The sequence below is a fragment of the Anomaloglossus baeobatrachus genome, chromosome 5, assembly GCF_048569485.1.
Source record: "Anomaloglossus baeobatrachus isolate aAnoBae1 chromosome 5, aAnoBae1.hap1, whole genome shotgun sequence".
NCBI classification, from domain to species: Eukaryota; Metazoa; Chordata; class Amphibia; order Anura; family Aromobatidae; genus Anomaloglossus; species Anomaloglossus baeobatrachus.
Window position 1 is genome coordinate 37058608 of NC_134357.1, and position 12085 is coordinate 37070692.

Genomic DNA, 12085 nt, shown 5'->3' on the forward strand with positions numbered 1-12085 from the left:
TCTCCTGGGGGGGGCTGGTTTGCTTTTTTGGGGGGGGGTAAACGTAGCCCCAACTCATGTTTCCCTGAGAAAAAGCCCTACCTCGAAATTAAGCCCTAGCTAATTTTTCGAAGCAAAAAATAATATAGGACAGTGTCTTACTTTCAGGGAAATACGGTACTAGGCCTTTATTTTCTTACAAGACCTGTGCTACAATTGACTAGTGGATGAAAGGAAATAAAATTGAAACTCGTTTTGGGCAGATTCTGTCACAACTGGGGATAGAAGCTGTATCGGCCGTATAGGACAACACAAATGGAAGGGGAAACGAATGCCCTATTACTGGGGAAAGGCGAGAAGTAGTGACCCTTGACAGCAACCTACAACTCACCCTCACTGCCCTCACCTGCCCTATACAGGTTCCGCAACTGTCGCCGAGCAGGAATACCTCAACCCTAAGTAAACCCTGATCTTTGCCCTAAGTAAGGATGGAGGGTATGAGCTTGTCACCAACACTATTATCACTAAAGGAAGACACAAGGGAACAATACAAGGGAAACACAACAGCTATTACCAGAGCCCTGGTAGATAGCAAAAGACAACACTTATCTGAGCTGCAGCAACCACAGAAGTCTGGAGCAACATAAGATGACCTTTCCACAGCTCAGAAAGGAAAAAACTATAAACCGCACCCAAATACTCCCAGGGTGAGGTTTATAAAGGAAGTCAGAGGATAGCAACTGAGAGGAAAAGCTGACAGTTTCCCAAGGTCCCAGAGTCCGCTGCTGAAGAAATAGGGAACTGTCAGATAACAACACATGCTGAACCTGTGAGATTCTCTAACACTCACTGCCACTGGATTGTCAGCCAGCCATGACACCTCAGTGACAGATTAGTTTTGGTCCAAATAAATTCAGTCCGAATTAAAAGTGCTGCGAATTCTGAAAAGATTTTTACTATGCTCTGAGGAGTCTCCCTAATAGAGGGAGTGATATTATTCTCATTTTTCCCAGACCGGTGCCTCCTTTGTCCTTGCTCACTATCTCTGATCCTTGGATCTTCGAACACTGATGGGCCTCACTTAATGCAAGCTGCACAACACTGATGACAGGACAGGGGAATATAATGTTTTAGTACTTTTTTACCGTTTTCCCAGCCTTCTAAAAAATCAGCTTAGAACCCCCAAAATTTCAGATTCAGAAAATGTGCTCATCCCTAGATATAATGATAGAACGAGCCATGTATTTGGGGAAAATACTGCTATCAGGTTCCCTTTAAGTTAGTGACCACCGTAAAATGCATGTATCATTGAGCAGATAGGCTTTATACTGCAGCTCGGCTTTTACAGATTTCCTGCTGTCTGTTAGCACAAGCCCACCGCCTGTAAAAACAAGGAGCAAATTTCCATTGCTGCAAGATAAGAAATATTAAAATGTAAACTATTAAGTCAATAGAAAGTTATAAAGGATGATCAGGTGATTGACTCTTTACATGAAGCTCGGCTCCGCAGCGCTGCGTTAATTACAGTATAAAGCGCTGTAGATTTCCAAGGCTTGGCTTAAATGTGCCCTTTTTGCAGACAAAAGGCCTTGCAATAGTTTACGGTAAAAAGCTTTTGCTATTGAATTAGCTCAGTTATTGTTACTACAAGTGCTCAAATATCATCTCGTCAAAAAGGAACATGGCACCAGGCTCTCTCCACAAAGGCGGCAGCATAAAGCCATTCTCCTTATCCTCAGGTGACATAGCTTGTTAACAGTGAAGTGCTCTTCACACTGGAGCTAATCTTCCATTTATATTTTGTGAAGTGCGACCTACGCAGGTTACATGCGGCGAGAATTCCCTACTAAGTCTTTGTTTTGCAATTACGAGCTGCTGAGGCTCATATCAGGAGAGCTGGATACTAACACATCAGCATGCAGCGCAATACAATGGTAACAACGGGAATGGTATAGAAGGAAGACCCTGGCGATAAGGAGAGGGGAGCGGGGTCACCTCCGGCAATTCCCCTAAGTTTGTACCCTGCAGTCCCTAACATCCCTATACGGGTCCTTCCCTCCGTTGCCGTCACATGCCTAGTAGAGATAAGCGGACCTTTGGAGGATCGGTTCGCAAGGCACATTTGAACCTTAGATAAGGTTCGATTTGTGACCCTGACTCAAACTGGAAGTCCGTAATTGGGCAGTTTGTGTCTCCACCCGCATTAGGCCAGCCTAAAGTAGAACACTTCCACGAGAGGGTTTTTCACATTTTTTTGTGTGTGTGCACATTACATCAGATCATGCTGATTTTACCTCCAGTTCGAGCCATTCATAGACTGCACGCGGCTCGCACAAGGCTGAGGAACACTCACACCCAAGCACAGCGCTAATTGCTTCAGTGGTTTGCACTCGTAACTCACTCAAGCCCGAACTTTGTTTTTTTGAAAGTCTGTTTCAAAACCCAAACTTTGAACCTCATCTCTAATGCCTAGGCCCTCACTTGCCCTGAGCTTACCCTGGCTAGTGAGAAGGCTGGTGAGAGCACTAGTCTCATCACTGTAATAATACAACACGAGGTAAGGGAAGATAGACACAAAAATGAAATCATTCCCAGCTCCTCCAATGCAGCTAAACACCACAGCTGTAATTGTCACAACTTCTCAGCTTCTTCTAAAGACATGATCCTTCCAATATGGTCAGCATAAGAATGAGATTCTATAACCGGTGTCAGATGTTAAGACACGTGACTATTTATAGTGAAGGGAAGTGCTTATAAAAGAGCTGCACCTGAGATTAAGGTCACAAAGGACAGCCAGAAAGGAAAGAGTCCTTAACCCCTACAGCACTAAAAGAAAGTAGAGTCACTCATGTAAAAGTTAAGCTACTTTCACATTGCGCTTTTACTTACGTTCAGTGTCCACTTGCAGAAAATGTATATGTGCAAAAATGGTGCAAGACAGCACACGCTTACGGAGTTTTCTCCATTATCGTCAATGGCCCTGTCGGCGCATGCGTCTGAAACATGTTTTGTGGGTTGGGGGAGGGGATGGATGACCCCAATGGAACCACTGAAGTAAGTAAAAGCGCAATGTGAAAGGGGCCTTATAGACCTGCGAACAATAAGGCGTTGTGACCGTCTAGTCCCAGACTTAACCGGAGGTCTCCCCAGAGCGGAACACACTCATGGTAGAGCTCACTTTACTCTCTGCACCATCATCAAAGAAGGAAAAAAAAATAAGGCAACAATTCTTTTTTATTAATAAAGGTGAGCAGATCAGGCAATTGTAACACTCGCGACCAGTGTAGGGGTCAGTGGACCCACTGGACCACAGGGGGGACCCGATCTTACCCTTTAGTGGTAGAGGCTTAACTAAGTGCCTGCCGTAAGGCGGATGCCAGGTACCACTCCCAGGGCAGTGACAGACTGTGGCAGCTGACCCCCAGGACAGGAGATGGACTCAGATATAGGCACAGGTGCATGCAGGTACAGGTGGGATGGCTGGGGCAGACAAGCAGGCGAGTATGGACAGATATGATGGGTATGGTAGTGACAGAGAGGTATGAGAAGGCAGGTACAGGGTGACGGACACAGGATTAACGGGACAGGAACCTGACAACTACAGTAGCTACGAGCAGACTGCTATACTAACAGATTAAGGTTATTGTACAGGCCTCTCCCCTAATGGGAGGGTGCCTTAAATACATTGTGCCTCTCAGCCATAGGCGCTGAGAGGCATTTCCTGGAAGTAGCGCACTGGCCATTTAAAAGGAGAACTGATGTGTTCCTGTGCGTCTTGAGTACATTCCCGGGAGACCTGGGCTGCGTGCACAGGCCCCAGGAGGAGACGCAGGCAGCATCACACATGGACGGCCAGAAGAGTGTGGGGGAGGATGTGATCTGGCCGGGACAGTGAGTAAGTCAGACCCTTTAGGGACGCCGACGCCATAGGAAAACTGTATTTTACCTGTTTGTGGAGATTTTTCCTTGAACTTCGATTCGCAGAGAAGTTATTGTAATGTCCCTTATTCTGCTCCAGGGTCTGTACATAATAAATGGAAAAAAATATAATAAAAAATCCTTATACTCCCATCACTGCTCAGCTCTCCGGCTCTTCTCCACTATATCGTCTCCTTTTCCTGAAACTTTTCTGGACCCTTCGATTAAAGTCTAGAAACATTTTGCCAACCCCAGAGGGAATATCTATTATGGTTATGTATATCTTATTTAAACACATTCATTAGGCCAGTTTTTATATTCAGAACTATATTGGTTGCTTTGCGGTGCTGGCATACCTGTCTGTCAGCCTTGTTCCAATTTTGCAAGTGCACTTTATTAGATTTATTGCGGCTGTCTTCTCCTAGTTACATCTTGCCTTGAACCTTTTATTACGTGATCATCTATTCTTATAGACTTCCAATCATTTTCCCTTCCCTCCTCCGGTGATTCTGCCATTCCAACAATGGCCTCCTTTTACATTTTTTTGACCATATATTACTTTAATTGTATTTTATTTGCATTTTTTTACCCTCCATTTTTGTAGCTATACACCGACTGTTCAATAGCAGATTGGTCGTTTGGGAATTTATTAATTCAGCTACTGGCAAAGTAACCTTACTGGAGGTAGCAAGACAAATACAGCAAAAAAAGGTACAAAAATAAAACGTAACTTTTAATATAACTAATCCTTAAAAGGAAGCAAGGAACCACCTCACGTCTGATAAAATCTAGTGCTCACTGTTGACGATGCCCTTGAGTCGCTGTTCGCCCTGGCTGTATTTCTAGGGGAATAGCACACCGTACAACAACAGTAGTATAAACCAATTCAGAAGCCCAATATAAAGAATCACTATAGAATATTGTGCCACCCCCATGGAAGCAGCCGAGCTGCTCGGATCCGGGTTCTCAGTGGCTCGAGGGTCTCCGGACCCAGGGGTCGTGTGGCCACTCAAATGAAAGGGGTATTTACAGGGGATTATAGAGTTTGTGACGCCACCCGTGGTGCGCGGTAACTGGGGTGAATACCACCGCTACCGTTGGGGAGTACCCGGGGTGGTGATGGGGGACAGCCAGGTGTTGTGACCCTCCACGGGTAGGGGGGATGCCCCGGGACTCGGTGTGAGGATAAGGCCGTGGGAAACAGGGATCACTCTGGTACTCACTCAGTCCATCAAGCAGACACCAACAACCGGGTAAACCAAATCTCTGGACACCGCTGCCGCTGAGGGGAGCTAGTTCGGGTCCCGTCCCCAATGGTGCTGCCTGGTGATCCGTGACCTGCCTCCTGGCACTAAGTTTACTTCTCTGGTGGTCCCGGTAGTGTGAAACTTGCCGGGTCCCACTCCCCACTGTGGCTAAGTGTGGGAGCTTGTACTTGGGATTTTCTGGACCGCTTTGGATGGAAATTCCTATCCCCCTCGTTGTGCTAGTGCCCCAATTTTGGAGTGGTTGGCAACGAATCTTGAAGGCTCCGTTCTCCACGGGTAAATTATCGGGTTGCCTGCAGCTACTCCCCGACTTAGGGTCCACGTACCCCGTCATGCCTCAGTTCCGGACCGGTGATGGTCCAAGGCCACTGGCTGTCCTGCTCGACAGATCCCCTTGCCACGATCCCCTGCGACCGGGGGTCCGACTCCTCTAGGCCCAGACCACCGTCTGCAACCTAGACAGTTTTCTTATGAGAGTCACCACTCCCGACCTCCTCAGACCTCCTCACAGCTCAAGGGCTACTCATTCACTACTTCCTCCACTTCAGACTACCAACTGACTACACTCCCTGACCCCCTAGGTGGGCGACCCTATTCCACTCAAGCCGTCCACTGGTGTGTTTGGTGGGTGTGGTGCAGGGTGTATCTAGGATTTGATTTGCTGATGTAGGCAACACCATTTGGTTAGGGACCCAGAACCAAGAAGGAGGTGGATACTGCACAGGAGGGTAGATTGTGCAATACCCTGTGACGACCTGATAGTCCAGGGGGCGTCACAATATCACATAAGATTCACAAGATTTACAAAATAGGGCCTATCGAGATCCTATGTATGATAGCATAAATTCAAGGATCAAAATAGCAGCCTTAAAGATAGAGGAACCATCTCACCCATTTTTGTGCAGTGGTGTTCCTTTCAGGCGTAATTTTAATTCTTGTAGGCGTCTCAGTGGTCCCTCTGTACTTGGACTCACGGTCCCTTAGAATGAATTTACTACCGATTCATTTCCCTTCTCCTGATGTATTTCCAGGGAGAAGGGAAATGGAGCACGGCCAGGGCCAGGAATACTACAGGGGGTGATTACTTACAGACAATACAATGTACACACAAGCAATACAAATAATGGACAGTGAACCATGCCTAAACATTAACCCACACAAAATGGTACATAACCCACAATATCCCACCATCACAACTAGATTTTATCAGAAGTGAGGTGGTTCCTTGCTTCCTTTTAAGGATTATTTATATTAAAAGTTAAGTTTTATTTTTGTACATTTTTTTGCTGTATTTGCATTTGGGAATTTAGAAAAACCTTTGCTAATTACTAATTAAATTGTAGTTTTCACCCAATTTTGCTACATTCATCACCAAGAAATTAAGAAATGTATTTTCTTTTCCAACCATTTCATTTTATTTAAAGGGAACCTGTCACCAGATTTGTCCCCTATAAGCTGTAGCCACCACCAGCCTGCGTATTACAGTACTTTGCTCTGCACTTTTTGCACCATTTTCCGCGACCTTTAGCATTCTCACATTTTGAGGTATGGGGCTCAATGATAACTTATTATTTGCATCTCGAGCTGATGTTTTTAATGGTACCATTTTTTCGCAGATGCTACATTTTGATCGCCTGTTATTGAACTTTATGCAAAATTTGCGACGATCGAAAAAAAATAATTTTGGCGTTTGGAATTTGGATTGATTTTATATATAGATCAGGCATTTCTGAATGCAGCGATACCAAATGTGTGTATATTTTTTTATTTTTTTTAACCATTTAATTTACAATGGGGTGAAAAGGGGGTGATTTGAACGTTTTAGGTTTTTTTTATTTCTTTTAATTTTTTTAAAAAAATTTTTTATTTTGCTAGTCCCACTAGGGGACTATAAGGATCAGCAGTCTGATCGCTCATTCATTTCTGTTGATCAGAGCTGCACAGCTGTAATCGGCAGAAATGCTGCATTAGGCCTCTGTCACACGTTTGTGCCTCCGGTACGTGTTTGGCAGGTTTTTTACGTACCGGAGACACATACACACCTGGACCAATGTTTTCCTAATGTATTGGACACACGTAAGTATTTTTGAATGGAACGTGTGTCCGTTCTGTACTTACGTGTGTCCGTGAGTTTCTCACGCTGACATGTCCGTTTTGCTCCAGCATCACGGGTGTCACACGGCCCGCACCCGTACCACACGGATGTAGTGTGGATGCGGTCCCGTGTGACACGCGCCGGAGAAAACTCACATGTCAGAGAAAAAAATAACAAATCTTTACTCACCTTCTCCAGCCCTGCAGGCTCTGCCGTTGCTGTCACTTGCTGCCGCCCGCTGCTCATTATGCTCATTTAATATTCACTTCACTGCAGCCAGAAGCAGCAGCAGCGGGGAGTCGGCAGGACCGGAGACCGAAGATCAGCACCACGAACAGCAGCGCGGACCAGGTGAGTATGCAAATTACCGGTTCTATCCGCGATAACACACGAAGAACACATGTGGTCTGCACGTACCGGAGACACGTAGTTACCTCACGCAACACGCAAGGAAAATACGTGTCTCGCGGCACGTGCGTGATTTTCACGTGTGTGTGGCACAGGCCTTACTGTTACAGTTGCTGCTCTGTAACAGGAACTACGTTATGACAGCAGCAGGAGTCATCACATGACCCGTCACTTCAATGGCAAACATTGGCTCCCCACTCATGATCGTGTTACGGGGTCTCCGATGGTGGCGGGGAAAGGCGATTTCCCTGCCACGGCCATTTAAATCGCGCTGTCACAGATCTACCTGCGCCTGTAGGCCCCACATGTCTGCTGTTGAAATCAGCAGACAGATGCAGGGATCGCTGCCGGCTCACCGCAGCAGTCGGCGGTGATTACCTCTTCATGATTTAGGATGTACCAGTACGTCCTTGGTCGTGAAGAAGTTAAAGAGCATCGTCCCATCCATAGCAAATAATCTTCATGCTGACGATGCATTATCTCATGCTGCTAAGAAAACCCTAGTAATTTGCTGCTATGGGCAAAAAAGGAGAGAAACTCCTGGTGTGGCCACCAGCCTCCCCCGACCTCAGACCTATTGAGAACCTTTGGAGTATCCTCAAACAAAAGATCTATCAGTTTGGGAGGCAGATCACATCAAAACTCTGGGAGGCTCTTCTGACATCCTGCAAAGAAATTCAAGAAGAAACTATCTAAAAGCTCACAAGTTCACTGGATTCAAGAATTGTGAAGGTGACATCAAAGATGGGTCCTTTGTTAACATGTAAGTTGGCCTGTAACAATGCTTTTGCTTGGAAAAGCTTTTGATTTCTGTAGATGTGACCTCTCAATGCTGCAAATTAAAGTAATGATCATTTTCAGTTCTTTGCAACCTATAAAATGTTTGCAAACTCTATTGTGCATAATAATTTGGAACAATGCATTTTGAAAAATGTTTAGTTTAGAAAATAATCCTATTGCAATTGGAAGGATTTTACAATAAAATGTGGTTTTCCCTCTAACGGTTGATGATTTGAACAATACACTGAGTCATTTGCATCCACTGTTTAGGAAAATCGGAGAAAAATAACATTTGCATAATAATTTGGAACGCAGTGTAGTGCGACACAGAAGCTTTAGATGGCCAAAAGAGGAGGCGCTTGACCGGAGAATTGAGACGCCCATCTGACCAGTCTGCACCGCACCGCCCCTTAGGTGAGTATAATAATGTGATTTTTACGTTCTACACAGTGGCCTGGGCTCTTATATACAGCATGTTAGAATGCTGTATATAAGAGCCCAGTGGTCATGGCTGCAGCAAAAAAGTCACCAAATCTGGTGACAGGTTCCCTTTAACAATCTTAGCCAAATCTCTATTCCCCCGCCCTACCTCCACACATAGGAACAAACGGGAAAGTACCTCAGAGTTAAACACCTGCTAGCAAGAATACACAGTAAGTAAGGTTCAATACTGCAGCAGTGACTACTGTGTATTATGTATTCTACCTGTTTGGGTGCCAAAACTACTTGCCCTCAAAAACACAAAGATATAAGCGGGGCCTGAGCTCAGGACTTACAGTACCAATAGATTGATCCGGGATCGTCTCTGGTACAAAGCGGTCTCCACTTCACTTTCGGCTCCGCAGCAGTTCTCTATGGCACCGGCAATCACAGGGACAGATCACCTCAGGGTAGAAATCACAGTCTTATAGGAAGGCCTCAGGAATGGATCACCTCAGGGCAGTAGTCAGATCTGGTAGGAAGGTCTCAGGTATATATCACCAGGATAACTGCTCCGCTCACAGTTCTCTCTCTGGCAGCCGTTTATGTACACTGACATGCAGCTTCGTGGTCTCTGCTCACACAGCAGTCGGCAAGCTCTCTCTCACACTCTAGGTTTGCTCGAACAGCAGTCAGCAAGATCTCTCTCACACTCTAGGTCTGCTCGTACAGCAGTTGGCAGGCTCTCTATCACACTCTAGGTCTGCTCACACAGACGTCGGCAGGCTCTCTATCACACTCTTGGTCTGCTCACACAGAAGTCGGCAGGCTGTCTCTCACACTCTAGGCCTGCTAGCACAGCAGTCGGCAGGCTCTCTCTCACACTCTAGGTCTGCTCGCACAACAGTTAACAGGTTCTCTCTCACACTCTAGGTCTGCTCGCACAACAGTCGTCAGGCTCTCTCTCACACTCTAGGTCTGCTCGTACAGAAGTCGGTAGGCTCTCTATCACACTCTAGGTCTGCTCACATATAAGTCGGCAGGCTGTCTCTCACACTCTAGGCCTGCTCGCACAACAGTCGGCAGGCTGTCTCTCACACTCTAGGTCTGCTCACACAGAAGTCAGCAGGCTGTCTCTCACACTCTAGGTCTGCTCACACAGCAGTCGGCAGGCTGTCTCTCACACTCTAGGCCTGCTCGCACAACAGTCGGCAGGCTCTCTCTCACACTCTAGGTCTGCTAGCACAGCAGTCGGCAGGCTGTCTCTCACACTCTAGGTCTGCTCACACAGCAGTCGGCAGGCTCTCTATCACACTCTAGGTCTGCTCACACAACAGTTGGCAGGCTATCTCTCACACTCTAGGCCTGCTCGCATAAGTCGGCAGGCTCTCTCTCACACTCTAGGTCTGCTCGCACAACAGTCGGCAGGCTGTCTCTTACACTCTAGGTCTGCTCGCACAACAGTCGGCAGGCTCTCTCTCACACTCTAGGTCTGCTCACACAACAGTCGGCAGACTCTCTCTCACACTCTAGGTCTGCTCGCACAACAGTTGGCAGGCTCTCTCTCACACTCTAGGTCTGCTCGCATAACAGTCGGCAGACTCTCTCTTACACTCTAGGTCTGCTCGCACAGCCATTCACAGGCTGTCTCTAAAGGCCCCATCACACACAGATAAATCTTTGGCAGATCTGTGGTTGCAGTGAAATCATGGACATATTGTTCCATTTGTACACAGCCACAAACCTGGCACTGATTGTCCACAATTTCACTGCAACCACAGATCTGCCACAGATTTATCTCTGTGTGTGACAGGGCCTTTACACTACAGGTATCCAGATCAGAGCAGGAAATAGACAGCCACTTCAGCTCAGAATCGACTCTTTTCCTCTCTCCCTGTCATCCTCTAAGGCTGCATAGAAATCCTTATGGTGGCCGGGAGGAGACATTGCAGCTAAAATGTGATTTTTTTTTTTTCACTCTAACAGTTGATGAATTGAACAATACACTTTTGCATTTGCATCCACCGTTTAGGAAAATCGGAGAAAAATAACATTTGCATAATAATTTAGAACACAGTGTAGTGCAACACAAAAGCTATAGAAGGCAAGCTGTGCAAAATTTTTGATGACACCCAATAGCAAAAATAATTTTTAGCCCCAAATACATGCATGTAAGGCTAGGTTCATATTTCCGTTATTTTGCATCAGTCACATGCGTTGCTTGAAGCTTGTGACTGATGCGTTGTACAAAGGATGACGATAATTGGAATTGAAAGCGGATTCCGTTGTAAAACGAGAGCGAGAGAACGATCAGCTGATCGTTCACAATAGCCGGCCGCAGGCTGCTGTGAGAGATCAGATGATCTCTCGGCGGTCGGCTAATGAGAGCGATCAGCTGAGCGTTCACAATAGCTGGCCGCCAGCTTTTGAGAGCGATCAGATGATCTCCCGGCCACCGGCTTTTGAGAGCGATCAGATGATCTCCCGGCCGCCGGCTTTTGAGAGCGATCAGATGATCTCCCGGCTGCCGGCTTTTGAGAGCTATCAGATGATCTCCCGGCCGCCGGCTTTTGAGAGCGATCAGATGATCTCCCGGCCGCCGGCTTTTGAGAGCGATCAGATGATCTCCCGGCCGCCGTTTTTTGAGAGCGATCAGATGATCTCCCGACGGCCGGCTATTGTGAACGATCAGCTGATCGCTCACAGCAGCCGGCCGCCGGGCAATCAGCTGATCGTTCGGCCGAGCATGAGCAGAGAAATCCTAAGGATTCCGCTGCAAAAAAAAGTTACACTCTGCGTTCCTGCTGCCCGACGGTCAGTCGTTCCACGACTGATCAGTCGGGCGGTGGATGGAACGCAAAAGCATCAGTCAAAATCCGCCGCTCATATAAGTCTATGGGAAACAACGGAATCCGCCAAACGGATGGCATTGTTTATCAGAGCGGCGGATTGTGACTGATGCAAAACAACGGAAATGTGGACCTCGCCTAAGTTGAAAAAAAAAAAGTTGCATCACTCCTTTAATAATGTTTTATCTTTTCTTATCTCTTTGGCAACATAATATCACAGCAAAAATCAATATTTTTGTGATATTTTTGGAAAAGCTACTTTTTAATTCACCATCCAAGACTATAAAGAGCAGGAGACTGGAAATCTCTGGATCTTCTGCCCTTTATCAACGTTTCTCTTGATTTGTTCCTCCAGATGTTCTCTCGTT